This window comes from Lissotriton helveticus, chromosome 5_1 (genome assembly GCF_964261635.1).
Source record: "Lissotriton helveticus chromosome 5_1, aLisHel1.1, whole genome shotgun sequence".
Taxonomy (NCBI): Eukaryota; Metazoa; Chordata; class Amphibia; order Caudata; family Salamandridae; genus Lissotriton; species Lissotriton helveticus.
Window position 1 is genome coordinate 1,275,293,807 of NC_136065.1, and position 14,919 is coordinate 1,275,308,725.

At 43.4% G+C, this 14,919-nt stretch overlaps 1 long non-coding RNA gene across 2 annotated transcripts in view; it reads right to left on the reverse strand.

The window, feature by feature from the left end:
- LOC144755301 (uncharacterized) overlaps positions 1 to 10,571 on the reverse strand; it is a 34,501-nt gene extending 23,930 nt beyond the window's left edge. The window contains exon 1 of one of the 2 annotated variants that reach the window (XR_013594869.1): positions 10,440 to 10,571. This is a non-coding gene — a long non-coding RNA (uncharacterized LOC144755301). The remainder of the gene's footprint in view (positions 1 to 10,439) is intronic. The other variant, XR_013594868.1, reaches the window with a different exon arrangement.
- Positions 10,572 to 14,919: the final 4,348 nt, after the last annotated feature.

The following is a 14,919-nucleotide window of genomic DNA, read 5'->3' on the forward strand; positions in this document are numbered from 1 at the left end:
CAAGTTGCTGTGGGAAAAGGTGGCAAAACTGAAAGATTGATTACCACAAACTCATGTAATACACACATTGAGTCATCAATTCCATTGCTGATGAAGGAGCAAAAGCAACAGTCTGCACTGCTGTGGTTGCTGCACTTACTCGTACTAGCACAATGATAGAGAGATCATAGTGGCTGTCAACGGTGGACGTGACAGCACCCACCTGCATAAAGGCTTTCCACTCAAGTACTCCTACAAGTTAGATCCACAGAAAATACCATATGCTCACATTCCTGGAGTGGGGGATAGAGTAATACCAAACACTGTTTGCAGATTGGGGTTAATACTAGCTCGCACAAGGGTCAGGTTTTCACTCATTTGGGGATGGCTGATACAATTTATTTATTGCAGCAGCGCTATTGGTTGCCAAGTCTTTACAAACAGACCAAGGACTCATCCTTAAATATGACATCTGCCAACAGATGAAGGGTTCCACCATAGCGCGTTAACCCCAGACACCTCTACTGAATTCAAACAAGCCACTGGCTTGTGTGTATCTGGAAATTGCAGTCCTCTGTCATTAGATGGGGCTTACAAGCATATCATGGTAGCAGCGGATTCCTGCTCTCGATTTCTGTGGGTATGGCCACAGTGATCGGGTGACGCCCGAACTGTTATTAAGGATCTGCAAATCTTTATCGGGACTTGCGCAGCTGGCACACAACATACGGGCCAGGGTCCAGCATTTAGCTCTACGGCTTACAAAGAGGCCATGGGAAGTTGGGTGTGACCCTGTATTTCTCATCTCCATACCATCCCAAGGGAAATGTGGTTGTGGAGAGGAAAAACCGTAACTTAAAGCGGCAGTACAAAGCTCAGGTCGCAGTTGTGTCCATTACCTATATGGGGTCCAGAGGACACTCAATACCATGCAGAGATAATGCCTGGGTGGTCAGAGTCCCTATGAAATCCTGTTTAGGGCAAAGATGTGGGTCACAGACCTCGACAATCCCAGCACAGTGGTGCCGGAAACACCATTTGACATCAATTAACGGTTATCTGTTTTACAGGAACTCCGGGAATAACAAAGAAACGTCCAAGTAAAACGCACTACCACTGGAGAAGTGAAGGTAGTCCCAGCTAGGCCTGGCTAGATCCCGAAGATTGGGGATCTGGTCAGAAAAAATGTGGACAAAAAAAAAGTTTGGGCCATCTTATAGAGTGTCTGTACCTGTCCTGGCTGTTGAAGGTACCAGAACCATACTCCTTCCACCCCTTGCGGTTCTCAAAGAAAAAAGATTTTTTTCTATTGCTCTGATCAAACCACACTATGTGGCCGATTCTCAACAGTAAGTCAAGTGGGCTCATGGGTAGCTACTCTCGCAACAGTACAGATGGAATCTTTGATAACTGTTACAACTACTGTACAGTCAATTAGTACAGAAACTCAGATTTCAATTCGGAATCAAAACAAGAATAAGGTCTACATCAATGTACCACAGATCGAGTCTTCTCCCAGTTCTACAACACCTGCTGAGCTGCCAAAGATAGTTAGGACAGCCTCTGGCTATTTCATCAACTTTGATGACTTAACTTCTGACACATCGGATCCACCACCACAACTGCCACCTCTCCCTTTCAGGTTGAAAGTGCATGTTTTCTATCTTTGGCTGAAAAGGTCATATTTGGTTTCTCTTTGGTGACATCTTTGCTTTACAATTGGGTTACTTTTCCTGGTCCTTTGGTTTGGTGACAGTCTTTTTCTTGTTTCTAAATGGAAACGATCTTCCAGAATGCTCTGCAGTACAGCTGGTGTACTTGGTACTCCAACCACATGTATCAAGGGAAAACTGAAGTCCACTTTAAGTGTATCCTTGGTTTGCAAGGATCTTTTGTTGCTCAGGGCTTGTAATGCCTCTGTGGCAAACCAGTCCTGCTACTTAAAAGGCTCCCTGCCTGCCGTGATTCATCCAGCTTTCAGATTGCATGCTAATGGGAGTTGTTTGATGCTAAACAGTCAAGGATGGTGTGGAATTAAACTCTGCATCGCTTATCTGGTGACTGTAAATTACATGCTTACTTGTTATACTCAAGTTCTGTTTCCATCTGCCTGCACAGTTAGTGAGGCAATGCTTTGGCATTCAATAAATATTTCAAACATACGGTTTGATTCTCTGAGCAAACTGAAAGCTATACTGTTTCAATGAGATGTGACCTTAACATCTGCTAAAGAGACTTTTAATCTCTAGGTTGCAAAGTCCTCTTTGGAGATACAGGCACTACACCATACTAACTTCCCATTGCATTTTGGGGAGCTGTTTCATCATATTTTTAACGTCTGATATGAAGGAAAGAGCAGACTTTTTTTAAGTCTATAGATTCAGGATTGGTTAGTACCTGCCAGACAATTTTTGAAGTAATTCCATCCTTTATACACAACGTATTCTGAAGGATTTTTGGAGGTCTTCTGTTTGTCCTGCTCCTGGTTGCCAGGAATGTGATTTAAATTTTTCTGCTCCGCAATGGACGTCCCAGTTTAAAACTAAATGAAACAAACTCTACCACATGTGCTGCTGTGCTGTAATGGTGCCTTACTTTGGTGCACCCCTACTTCAGGAACTGAATGAGCATTGGTTCTTGTCATTTCGGCCTGTCTGGATGCACTACGTGCAACCTGTATTCTCCTGTCTGCTGTGCACTTTCGAATGTACCTTGGATTTATGCCTCAGATTGCAATTAGTTGAGCCGTTGGACATAGACGTACTGGTGGACCCCTTAAAGGACCATTTGTATAGTTGCCCCCAGGGTATCCCATTGCTGCTGAATTTAGCCATCCCGGGATGCTTCAGCTCTTAGTGAAATGAATCTTGGCTCTGTGGACCTTCTACAGGCTGTGGTCACTCCCTCAGTGGCACTTGTGGGGGCTGGATCAGAACACATTTGCTCCATAAACCTGCTTCTGGGAACATCGTCTGCAGTTGCTGGGACCAGATTTGTTTTGTCTACCACTCCGAACACAAACAATTGGCTATTCTGTTTGGTGGGAATTCTTATGTTTACCTAATTTTTTAATTCCAAAAATGATTTTATATTTGATTTTACTAAATTCATATGTTTTATATATTTTTAAGCGAATGGCTTTCTGTGTGCTTTGACTTTCAAATTGCATGAATGCCTTAATAGTTTCAGAGGATTTTATATCATAACTTTTACATAGCTTTTCTATTTTTACTACATCATAAGTTTTAAATGCCACTGTTTTTATATGGCTTTTCTATTTTTAGATAGCTTACTGGTCGTCCCTTTGTCTGAGTGGGTGTCATGTGTCTTAGTTAGGCCCATAATGAAATGCTGCCATCTTACACCATGTACATGTTTCTTAAGTTGCCTTCCCTTTCACACAACCTTCACACACATTTGCATTTGTGACGATGCTGGATTCATTTCTCTAAAACCTCTTCGCTTACAGATTCCACTTCGCGAAACCATTATCACGACTCCTTGGAAATCATGTACAAGGCCTCGACACACATTGTGCAAATGTTATTCTATTTTGCATCCACAGGGTGACATGGCTATCTATAGACCATAACAATGTTGGCCTGCCTTGGGACTCACAAGGATGCTTTCCATTATAATTAAACAAGCATTTCCGGGGTTAGGCAGAGAAGCATTTGGCTGTCATTGGTGAGGTCTCTACACGCTGAAGCTTTGGCCCAGTAGCTTGCTGATGTCTCTGTGAAGGGTATCCAGCTCGTAACCAAGACGGGGACTTACTTTCTTTCCCTTCAGAAAACGGGTTGGATCATCCAGTACGGGGATTCTTGACAGAACACACATGCCCTAGACACTTAGGTTAGGGGCGCATAGTAGGAGTACGCCAGATTATTATATTGTTTTAATATGCCTGCATATATACATTGTTTAAGCACGATGGTGAAGCTTCATATTCTGTTCACTGTCCGAGTGCTTCTAATAACTTTCATTTACTTCTGTCATTTGATCATTGCACCACATATATTTATACAAGAATCACTATTCAATAAACATTGAAAACATCCCACTGTGTATTCCTTGTATATTTCTCCGAGTGTAAGAGAGCACAAGTGACTGAGCAAAACGCTTATAGATCCGTTACCATGATTCCTTAGGGGGTGGGGGAAATCAGGGTTCTCATGTTCAGTGATTGCCAGAACAATTTGCTCCCCACCTAGGATTAAGGGTACTCACAGTGGCGCTGTGAGCCAGCTTGCCATTAGGACAACATATCCTGAGGGGGTGCATAGAATCAGTCTAGCATCATCCCAATGGTTATGCCGTCCACAAGCACTCAGGGGCAGATTTACAAGCCCAGTGCGCCACTTTTCCCATGTTAAAAGTGACACAAAAGTGGCGCAAGGGGATTGTAAATCTGCCCCTCAGTTACTATCGTAGGGTGGAAACTACACAACACTTTTCTTTCCCCAACTTCAAAGAGAGAGGATTTTGTCAAATGAACTATGTGATTATTTTGCTGTTGAGAAAGGAAAGGATGCAGGATCTCATTTTTGCTAACATAACAAAATTTAAATATAAATGAACTATATTTATGTTTTAAAATATATCAGCAGATACAAATAAAGGGCTTTTTTTGTAATTCTGAACGTGATGGAAACGAAGATTTTAATAAGATCAAAACAAATCAAGACACTTTACTTGGTGATGCACAGATGACGAATATTTGCTGAAACCTGACGTCCATGTATTATTGTACGTACACAATATTTTTTTATCAGTAAAACTGTGGGTCTTTGAAAATGTAATGGCCATTTCAATGGAGAATGTGCTGTTTGCAAATGACAGTGTGGTATCACACCATGCTTTAGTAATATATTTACAACATTGTGCTCCAAAAATACCACCAGTATACATGCCAACATTTTAGAAGAGGAAAGTGGAAGATATTTAAAAAATTATCTGGAGAATGTATTCTTCCCCTTCTCTTAACTTATGTTGAAAGCAAGGTAATTTTAGGCAGGAGCAGTGCTTTAAATAGAAATATAGAAGTGCAGGTACTCACTCATTGGAGTACCTCTTTGCTACTGATAAGTGGCAGTACTCTTTCATTAAAAGCATTGTAGCAGTGTTGAGAATGAGAAGCGCAAGTACTCGTCCACGGTGCTTTAAATGGGGAGAAAAGAGTGCAGGCACTCACCAAACAGAGCTATGACCCTAGGGGCAGGGCGAGGAGGAGGGTTTAGGGTAGGGCCGGGGGTTGAACTACTGGCAAATATTGAGGCAAAGAAAGGTTTGGGTGTCAGTAAAAGATGGGCGCACTGCTAAAGATCAACGCGCATGAGTGTGCAGCCTAGCAACCGTAGATTGGTGGTGCAACTGGGTGAATGGAAAACCTATGAAACCCGACACCAGGAACACTGTGACCCGGGAGATCTGGATGTCGGCACGCACTTCGCGTCTATCTCTTTCTATCACGTCTTCCATACTACCATTTGGGGACTCTCCTATTTTCAAATAAGAAATGGGACGGACATGACTCACGACATTTGATAGTGGGTTCACTTATGCAATATTCTGACATCCCTACGGTCATTACACAATACTCCTTACCAGTCCTGTCCGATGCAACTTAATCGGAGGTTTCCATTTCCATTTTATTTCACTTGTATAGCGCGTAAATCACCCGAAGGTCTCAGAGCGCTGGCAGCTGATAAGGATCCTTAAAACCCAACAGATTCAGGAGGTCGGGGGCTCGGTAAACTAGAGATTAAAAGAGCCAGGTTTTTAGTTGTTTTCGGAATTTCATATGATCTGGCTCTGCTCTCAGTGAGATGGGGAGGGAGTTCCATGCTTCTGGGGCGGTTTTGCTGAAAGCTCTGTCTCCGTTTCTTACTGTTCGGACTCTGGGAACGGAGAGAAAGGCTTTACTGGAGGAGCGTAGCGTCCTGCTTGGGACGTGAGTTTTGAGTTTCTGTTCAAGGTATGCAGGTCCATGTCCGTTTACTGCCTTATGGACCAGGCAGCAAAGCTTGAACTTTATACGCTTTTGTACGGGAAGCCAGTGTAGTGATCTAAGGCATGCTGCTGAGGGGGTGCGAGGAGGTAGACCTAATACCAGCCTAGCAGCTGTGTTTTGGAGGACCTGCAATCGGTTCAGTAGTGTTAGGTTGATGGCCAGGAACAGGGCATTCCCATAGTCCATCCTGTTAACAATGAGTCCCTGGACTAGGGGCATGCGTGCTGAGAGAGGGATCCATTTAAAGATCTTCCTCAGGCTTCGCATCTGGCCATAACTGCTTCCTACTGTTTTTTTTATGTGTTCAGACATGGTAAGCTTGTTGTCTAGAATTACTCCCAGGTTCCTGACGTATGGCTTAGGGGCAGGGCAGGGACCAAGGGAGTCTGGCCACCAGTCCGATGACCAGATTTGGTCAGCTTTGCCAAAAAGCATGACTTTGGTCTTTCCTGCATTCATCATAAGATAGTTTCTGGTCATCCATTCTTGTATATCAGTCATACAGCTTTTGAACCTATCTTTTACGTCATCAGAGTTATGGTTAATGGTGACGAGAATTTGAGTGTCGTCAGCATAGGATATGGTCCCAAAACCATTTTCTCTGATGATCTTTGCCAAGGGGGAAACATAAACGTTAAAAAGGGTCGGGCTCAGAATAGATCCCTGCGGGACACCTCTATCATTATTGTAGGAGATAGAGGTGTGGGGGCCTAGTTGGACCCTTGATCGCCTGTTTCCAAGGTAGCTTGATATCCATTGGAGGGCGTTGCCCTCGACACCAATCTCGGCAAGACGCTCTAGCAGAACGCGATGCAAGATGGTGTCGAAGGCCGCAGATAGGTCCAATAGAACCAGGATGGCTGACTTTTTTGAGTCCAAGGACAGTCTTATGTTGTCCACGATCTCCAACAGGGCCGTTTCGGTGCTGTGGAATGCCCTGAAACCGGATTGAGATGGATCAAGGAGTTTGTTAGACTCCAGGTGGGCAATAAGCTGTTTGTTAATTAGGGTCTCCATGACTTTCCCAAAGAGTGGTAAAAGGGAGATGTGCCTATAATTTACAAATTGATCCGGGTCAGCCGTGGGTTTTTTCAAAATGGGCCTGATTATTGCTTCCTTCCAGTGATTGGGACAACACAGTGCTGTATTGATTGATTGAAAATATTGGTCAAGGTGGGGATCAGAACTGGGGAGATTTTGCATATAATTTGTGGCGAAGCAGGGTCTCCCGGTGCTCCAGATTTCATTTTCAACAGAGTTTGGTTCACGTCTTTTTCAGTCAAGAGTGAGAACTGTTTTAGCGTGGTGGAGTGGGTATCAAGGGAGTTTTGCCTTATGGTGTGAGGGGTAGTGGCCTCATCCTCTGTCGTAGGTTGGGGAAACCGTTTGTGAATTTCATTTATTTTCTCATGGAAGTAGGAGGCTACGGATTCCACCCAGTTCTTGGAATCAGGGGGCGCCTGCTGTGTGCCTGGGGGTGTAGTGAACTCCTTGACAATATTAAACAATTCTCGTTGTGAGTTTGCTGCTAGAGTGATCCTATTGCCTAGATAGACTTTTTTCGCCTCGGCGATATCCTTCATGTACTGCCTATGAGCAACTTTATATAGTTCCCTGTCTTGGGCGCTTTTTGTATGTCGCCATTTTCGCTCTGCCATCCTAGTGAAATATTTTATTTGTTTAAGCTCTGGCGTAAACCAGGGAGAATTATTTTTCGGAGGCTTAGAAGTGCGCATGGGTTCTATAACATCCAGCGCAGTGGTGATGGCCGATTCAAATTCCATGGGAGCTAAACTAGGATTGGTGCATTGGGAGATTGAGGGAGGGAAAAAGGATTTGACAAAAGCTGGCATGGTGATTTTACTCCATGGTCTACTTCTTTTCATCTTGTCTGGGCGGGTCGCCGGGATCTGAGATCCATTTATTGCGAATTCTATGATAGAATGGTCCGTCCAGAAGACTGAATCAGTCTGTGTAATCGTGACCTTTGGGGAGTTGGTACATAAAAGGTCAAGAGTGTGTCCAGCTACATGATTTGGACCTGTGGGGAGTAGACACAATTGCAGAGCTTCCAGGCTGGCAGTTAGGTCTATGGTGCAAGGGTCAGTGGTGAGTTCGAGATGGTTACCTTCCTCACAGTTTTGCTATTTTTACTTTGGTCAAGGGCCCCACCGGGTCGAAAGTATCACCGGCAGAGCGACCTCCTTTCCGTATATTGTAGCGTCCGAGCCCTGAAGATTCGCGTGAGCGATGAAACACGTGTCGGCTGGCTGCTGTTTTTCTGTCATGAAAATAAAGAACTGAGGATTACAGTCTACACAAGACTCCTTCGTCTCTCTGCCACCTTACCTTTTGTGATTCTGTACTTATCCAATGATATGACTATTGTATGTACTTTCTAATGTGTGTGCATAGGGTATCTGTCCTACTGGCAAATATTTACCGGAAATCGATGTGGTATGTAACTGGTGGTGCATTGTGTGGTCATTCAGAGACAGCACATTTCCCATTGTCATGGCTACTAAATTTGCACAGACTAAGTTTTACAGACAAAAACTATGCACTGCACCAAGGATAATATGCACTCAGGCCCAGTGTGTCATGGGCCTGACAGCAAGGAAGGAAATAAACCACTTATCCTGGTTTGATCTGTGAAATACAGCAATAATCTGGATTCAATAGGGCCCCAGGCCACTGCACTTGCTGCACCCCCACCCCGCTCTAGAGAATAGTTATCTTTTGCGCATCACCCAGTAAAGCATCCTATTAAATTCTTCCATGCCACTTCAGAATAACAAAAGAGCTGCTTAATTTTTTTCTCACTTATTTCCAATTTTGAAATATATGTACAGTCCATTAACGGGTATTTATGTTTGCAAACTTTCAAAAATGCTCTCAACTTGCAGTTAGGGAATTAAAAGTACACATCAATCTCAATGTTTAAAGAATACGCAGCAATTTGTCAGATGGTATCGCCTGACATTGAACCTCTGTGGCAAGAGAAAAAATGTAAAGGCATCTTTTTGCTATTTCATCTTAACTCCAGCGATGTAATGTTACTAGCTAAAAACAAGTGTAAAAACAAATCTTCCCGACAATAATAGATTGTGCTCACTGAGCAGCAGCAATGGCATCGCTGAAAGTGGTCTGTCTAACTTAACTTTTTCCATCCACCTTTGCAGTAGGTAGAATTGGATTGGGATCAGAGGGCCCCACGGCCAGAGAACTCGCAGTAGCAGAGACAGTGAGCACTGCTAGGGTCCCGAGCATAAGAAGAGTCTCCACCAGGGTAGAGGCTTCCTCCAATCTCACCTGGGCTCCAGTTAGGCCGCACAGGCCATCTCAACCCTCCTGCTCATCATTTCCTTAATGTCCTAGCTCTACAGTGGGGAAAGGTTTCAGGTGAAAGACAGTGTCAGAGTCCAGTGGAAGGCAAGCTGGCTAAGGGGTGAAAATGGCCCATCACATGTTCTAGGTCTTCAGCGACACTGTATGGATGGGGGGGGTCCAACTGCAATCTGATCCTTGCTTCCTGGGTCCCGGATGGTGCTGGATGCAGGAACCCGGTTCCGGGCCACTGCCTGGCACTGGAAGGAAACCTGCTATACATGTGCTGTCCTGGCTGGCTCCTTGTTGACGGTCCTTGCTGCTGTTAGGCAAAGAAGGGAGGAAATGTCAAGGCAAACAGAAGTTTATGTACTCAGTGCCAGCTCATTTAAAGCACTGGACAGGAGACAGCCCTAAGAAGTGCAATTTTTGGCTTAAAAAAAATCACGTCTACCGTCTGAATCTGGTCTAATGGCATGTATGCATGCAGTAGCTACATACTGGACTCTATCCACAAATGGGTATGGATTAAGAAAAAAAAATCTGAAGTTTTGTACTGCACGAACTCGACCGGAAGGTATTGGAAAACTTTACATGAGCACCAGTTACAATACACACGAACACATTCATTTTTGGTAAGCAAGGGGAGATAACGCGTGTTGCTAAAAAATCACAGGATGTTGAACCAACGCCGAGATTCAAACCTAGTTCCCCTGCTCCAAAGTTGGCAGCTATTGGACACACTTATTTTTTAAGTACTTTTACATTTTTCACAATCCCTATTAGCTCAGTGACGTAACATCGATGATAGCATCACTACTTTGAAAAGTATTCCAGCACCACTGAGTACCTGCCCATTTACAGCATGAAATACAAATAGGTTGGTCAATTCTACAAAAGCCCCTCTGCTTAAACTTTAAGACCTCATGCTCCAATGGCGCCGCTCTGTTTTTCAGTCATCAAGGTGAAAATCCCTCTAGTTCTGTTTTAGAATTCTACTCTTTGAACGCTCTGTTGACAAGCCGCTTATTTAAGCGTTATTGTTAATCCCTGTTAAAGAAAAAGTAAAATATACCAATTACAATACAATGAAAAAGGTACGTGACGCTTTAAAACGTACGAATCCACCTGATAGAAGGAGATGGCGGTGAGCAGGCTTAGTGTCTTCTTTTAATTTATGTTTCTCATTGAGACTCATAATCATGGCCAACAGGCGGCGCTGACGAAGTCTGCGGAACGGCTTACAAAATGGAGGATCTTGGGAGTAGAAATAATTAGAAACAAAAAACACATATACACACATCGGTGAGAACGTCCTGACGTATGCGGTAATAACGAAGGCTATTCCCTGTCCCAGTTCCAACATGGCCGCCAAGTTTGAATCTGACATCTTCTTTATTAAAAAATAAAAAAAGGCTCCAAAGCACTCGTGTTCTTTGGGAATGGATCGGTTATGCATATTCAGCTTCACCGACTTAAAGCTGATGTAATTATGGAAAAAGCCCTTCCCAATTGGATGCGATGAGCACATTAGGTAGCTTTCGGAAATGTAACTGTTGTGTTTATTAATAAAGTTCTTTCCTCTAATGTATTGCTCTCGTGCCATGTCTCTGCACGAGCGACCTGCCGGTGCATTGTGACGTCAGTATGTCTAACTGACCACCGGCAGGTTGGCAGTTGATTGTCAGTTACTAGGTTATGGTGGCAGCGAACAGATGTGCCCTGGTGTCAGGTTATTATAATAAAGACCTTACACTTACCTTCTGTGTCAGTCGTCTTTACAACTTGGCGACGAGGCTCCTGACACCACGAAGAACCCACGGGAGGCCATTGGACCGGTTTGTGTTGGGTGCATCTGGCGCAGTGGTGTCCACCTGTTTATTGTTTTCCGCACTCCGCGGAATTTCCAGGATGCAGCTTTTCTATACATGCACGTTGAGCATGTGGAAGTGAGTCGGGGATCGGCGAACGGCTTTGCAGTTTGGTGTTCATTCCTGGAACACGCCTGGAAGAAAAGAAGGTCTGGAGGTCTTGTTGAACGCCATTGAATAGGGTGAGTCAGTGTTTCCCAGCCTTCGGTGCCAGCGCTGCGAGCGTTGAATGTTCCGCATGAAGATTCCGCAATTGTGACCTTCGGTCAGAATTTTAAGAGCGGCCCTTCTCCCGCATCCTTGCGCTGTTGGTTGTCTGTTGCGCATAGGAGTGCACTTGTACTGTTGTACAGCTACGTGAGGATAATTGGGGAGAGCGAGTTGAGTCTCCGGCGTGTGAGAAGTTCTGGAATATTTCACCTCAGCGGTTGTGCTCTGCGCAGGCACGGTAACCTGAGGAGAGATTCCTGTCAGCCGACAGAGTGACGTCAGTGGAACGCATCGCAGGACGACGTTGGGCGGCCATTTAATGCGTGTCTGTCATCCGGCAAAGGAGTTTCAGTCAGTTTCACGGAGGAAAATAAAAAGAGAAAGGAGGCGTTTTTTAAGCAAACAACTCGCCGTTTTCAAGAAATGTTCTGATTGCGTGTTACTTACAGCGGTGACACGCACACCATTGAAAGTTATTCTTGGTATAGACTATGTGAACAGGGAACACATAAGTTTGTAATAATTAGTTAAAAGTGGAAAAAGAAGGACTACTATCCTCATTTAATAGAATAAGTGTTCTCCAGCTTAAAGTTGAATTGAAAAATAATTACTTACCGCTTAAAGTTAGGTATTGGCCATGGCTTCAGGGAATGTTTGGAATCTATCTCCACCTTTACATTTCATACCGTCTACGGGGGATGACGCCCTAAAATGGGAAGAATGGAGAGAGTATTTTGAAAACTATTTATCCACATTTGAGGGAGATGAAGAATTGACTCCTGAAAAGAAAAAAAAGATTCTTCTTCATTGTTTGGGGGCAAAGGCTATGAAAATCTATAATCGCATAAACAAAAGAGCAAGACCAGGAGATGTTTATACTATTGCTTTGGAAGATTTAACGATGTATTTTAAACCTACTATTTCCATTTCAGTGAATAGATTCAAATTTTTTCAACGCAGGCAAACACAGGAAGAGTCTGTGGAGGATTATGTTGCTGCGCTGAAGAGTTTGGCATTAACATGCAGGTTTGGGGCGTTACATGACGAACTGATTCGTGACCAGGTTGTTATGAGATCCTCAAATAAACATGTTCAAGAGAAACTGTGGGCGAAGGGAGAATTACCATTGGAAGAGGTTGTGGAAATAGTTAAATGTACAGAATTAACTGGAAGGTGTGCCAAAGCTGTTTTACAAGAGGAAAAATCCTCTACTGAGGATAAGTCCATGGTAGCAAAAGTGATTAGTTCTAAAAAGTCAAGTAGTATGCCGGGTTCAAGGTATGCACGACGTAGTGATTCTAGTAGTAAGAGTAAACTCTCGGATGACAGGAGGTGCTACAGATGTGGCAGTAGATACCATTTGGCCAATGACAGGTCATGTCCAGCAGTGAGACAAAAGTGTTCAAATTGTAGTATGGTGGGACATTTTGGTGCTATGTGTCCAAAGAAAGAAAAAGGAGGGAGGAATGTAAAAGCTGTAATTTATGAGGAAGAAGAAGATTGTACATCCTCAGATGAATATGACATGAATTTGTTTGTGTTAAATGTTGAAGACAGTGTTAATAAGAAGAAAAAACCTATTTGTGACATGAACATTGGCGGGGTTGACATGTCAATTGTGGCGGATTCAGGCTCGCCGTATACTATTGTAAATGAAAAGGTATGGTTAGAGAAATTTGTTCCAACCATTGGAACAAGGTTGAAGAAACCTGATATTTCCCCTAAGTCTTTTAATTACGAACCAATTGAAATGCTAGGTTACAGGGAACTGGAGTTCATATTTAAATCACGCCAAGCTATGGGCAAGCTTTATATATCCAAGGTCGGTCCATCAGTGTTGGGATGGATGGACCAAGGGGAACTAGGTATAATACTTGATCCGAACAGTCCTGACCCAGTTCTCATATTACAAACTGAGGAAGATTGTAACAATTTCTTTAAAAAAAGATATCCTATGGTGTTTACAGAAAGCATAGGGAAACTAAAAGGGTTTGTACATGAAATCAAGCTTAAGAAAAATGCCATACCTTGCATACACAAGTCTAGGAACATACCGTTCTCTATAATTGGTGAGGTGGAGAATGAGTTGAAGAGATTACAGAGGGAGGGCATCATTGAGCCAGTTGAATCGGCCGAGTGGGTTTCACCTTTAGTTATCGCGAAGAAACCTAACGGCAAGCTCAGGCTATGCATTGATCTTCGCGATCTAAATAAAAACATATTGGTAGATCAATTTCCCTTGCCGAAGATTAATGAGATGCTGTCCCTTACCAATGGTGCTAAGTGGTTTTCAACTATCGATCTTAGCTCTGCTTACCACCAGGTGGCTTTGCATCCCAAGAGCAGATGCCTGACTACATTTGTAACTCCTCTGGGATGTTTTAGGTTTAAAAGAGTACCTTTTGGACTGGCCTCTGCTGCGGCCATGTTTCAGAGGTTAATGAGTGAAATATTCAAGAAGGAGAAAAATCTATTAATTTTCCAAGATGACATCATGATCACGGGCAAAAGTAGAGGTGAACATGATGCTAAATTAAACAGAGTCCTAGGGTTGCTAGAGCATCATGGACTTACAGCCGATCTGCGCAAGTGCAGGTTTGCAACTAATAAAGTCACATATTTGGGGCACGAGATTGATGGGAATGGCATTAAACCAAAAGAAGAACTACTGTCAGCCATCAGGGAAGCTCCCTCACCTAAGAATAAGGAAGAAGTTAGAGCATTCCTAGGTTTATCAGAGTTTTATGCAAAATTCGTTAAGAATTTCTCATCTAAGACCTTACACCTCAGAGAACTAATAAAACAGAAAAACAAGTTTGAGTGGAATGTTGTGTGCGAAGAGGCATTCAAGAAGATTAAAGAGGATATTTGTGAGGCCCCACCTCTTCAAGGGTTTAACCCCTCTCTTAAAAGCATAGTGACAACTGATGCTAGTAACAAGGGTTTGGGTGCAGTCCTGTCACAAATTGATGTAAACGGCAAAGAGGTCACTGTTGCTTTTGCTTCTCGTTCTATCACTACCACAGAGGAAAAATATTCTGTGATTGAGAGAGAAGCACTAGCCTGTGCTTGGGCTTTGAACTATTTCAGGCAATACATTTGGGGGTACAAAATCACCCTTAGAAGTGATCATAAGCCTTTGGTGAAAGTGCTTTCTACCAAGGGTCTTCAGGTTGCTTCTCCTCGCTTGTCCAGAATTTCAATGAAATTGTTAGAATACAACTACGAAGTTGAATACCTTCCGGGTGTGAGAAACAAGGTGGCGGACTGTCTAAGCCGTCTACCTCTTCCAATCAGAGATGACCAGATTCAGGACATTGACACCTTCTGTGTAGCTAATATCACGGAAGAAGTACCATGTATCTCAGGGGCAGAGTGGAGTGAACAGATGGGAAAAGATGTCATTCTAATGGAAGTGAAGGAGAAAATAAGAACAGGGTGGCCAGAAAAGAAAAAAGTGTCTCCTCTTTTGCGTCCGTTTTGGGAGGTAAGAGATGAGTTATCTGTAGAAGGAGATCT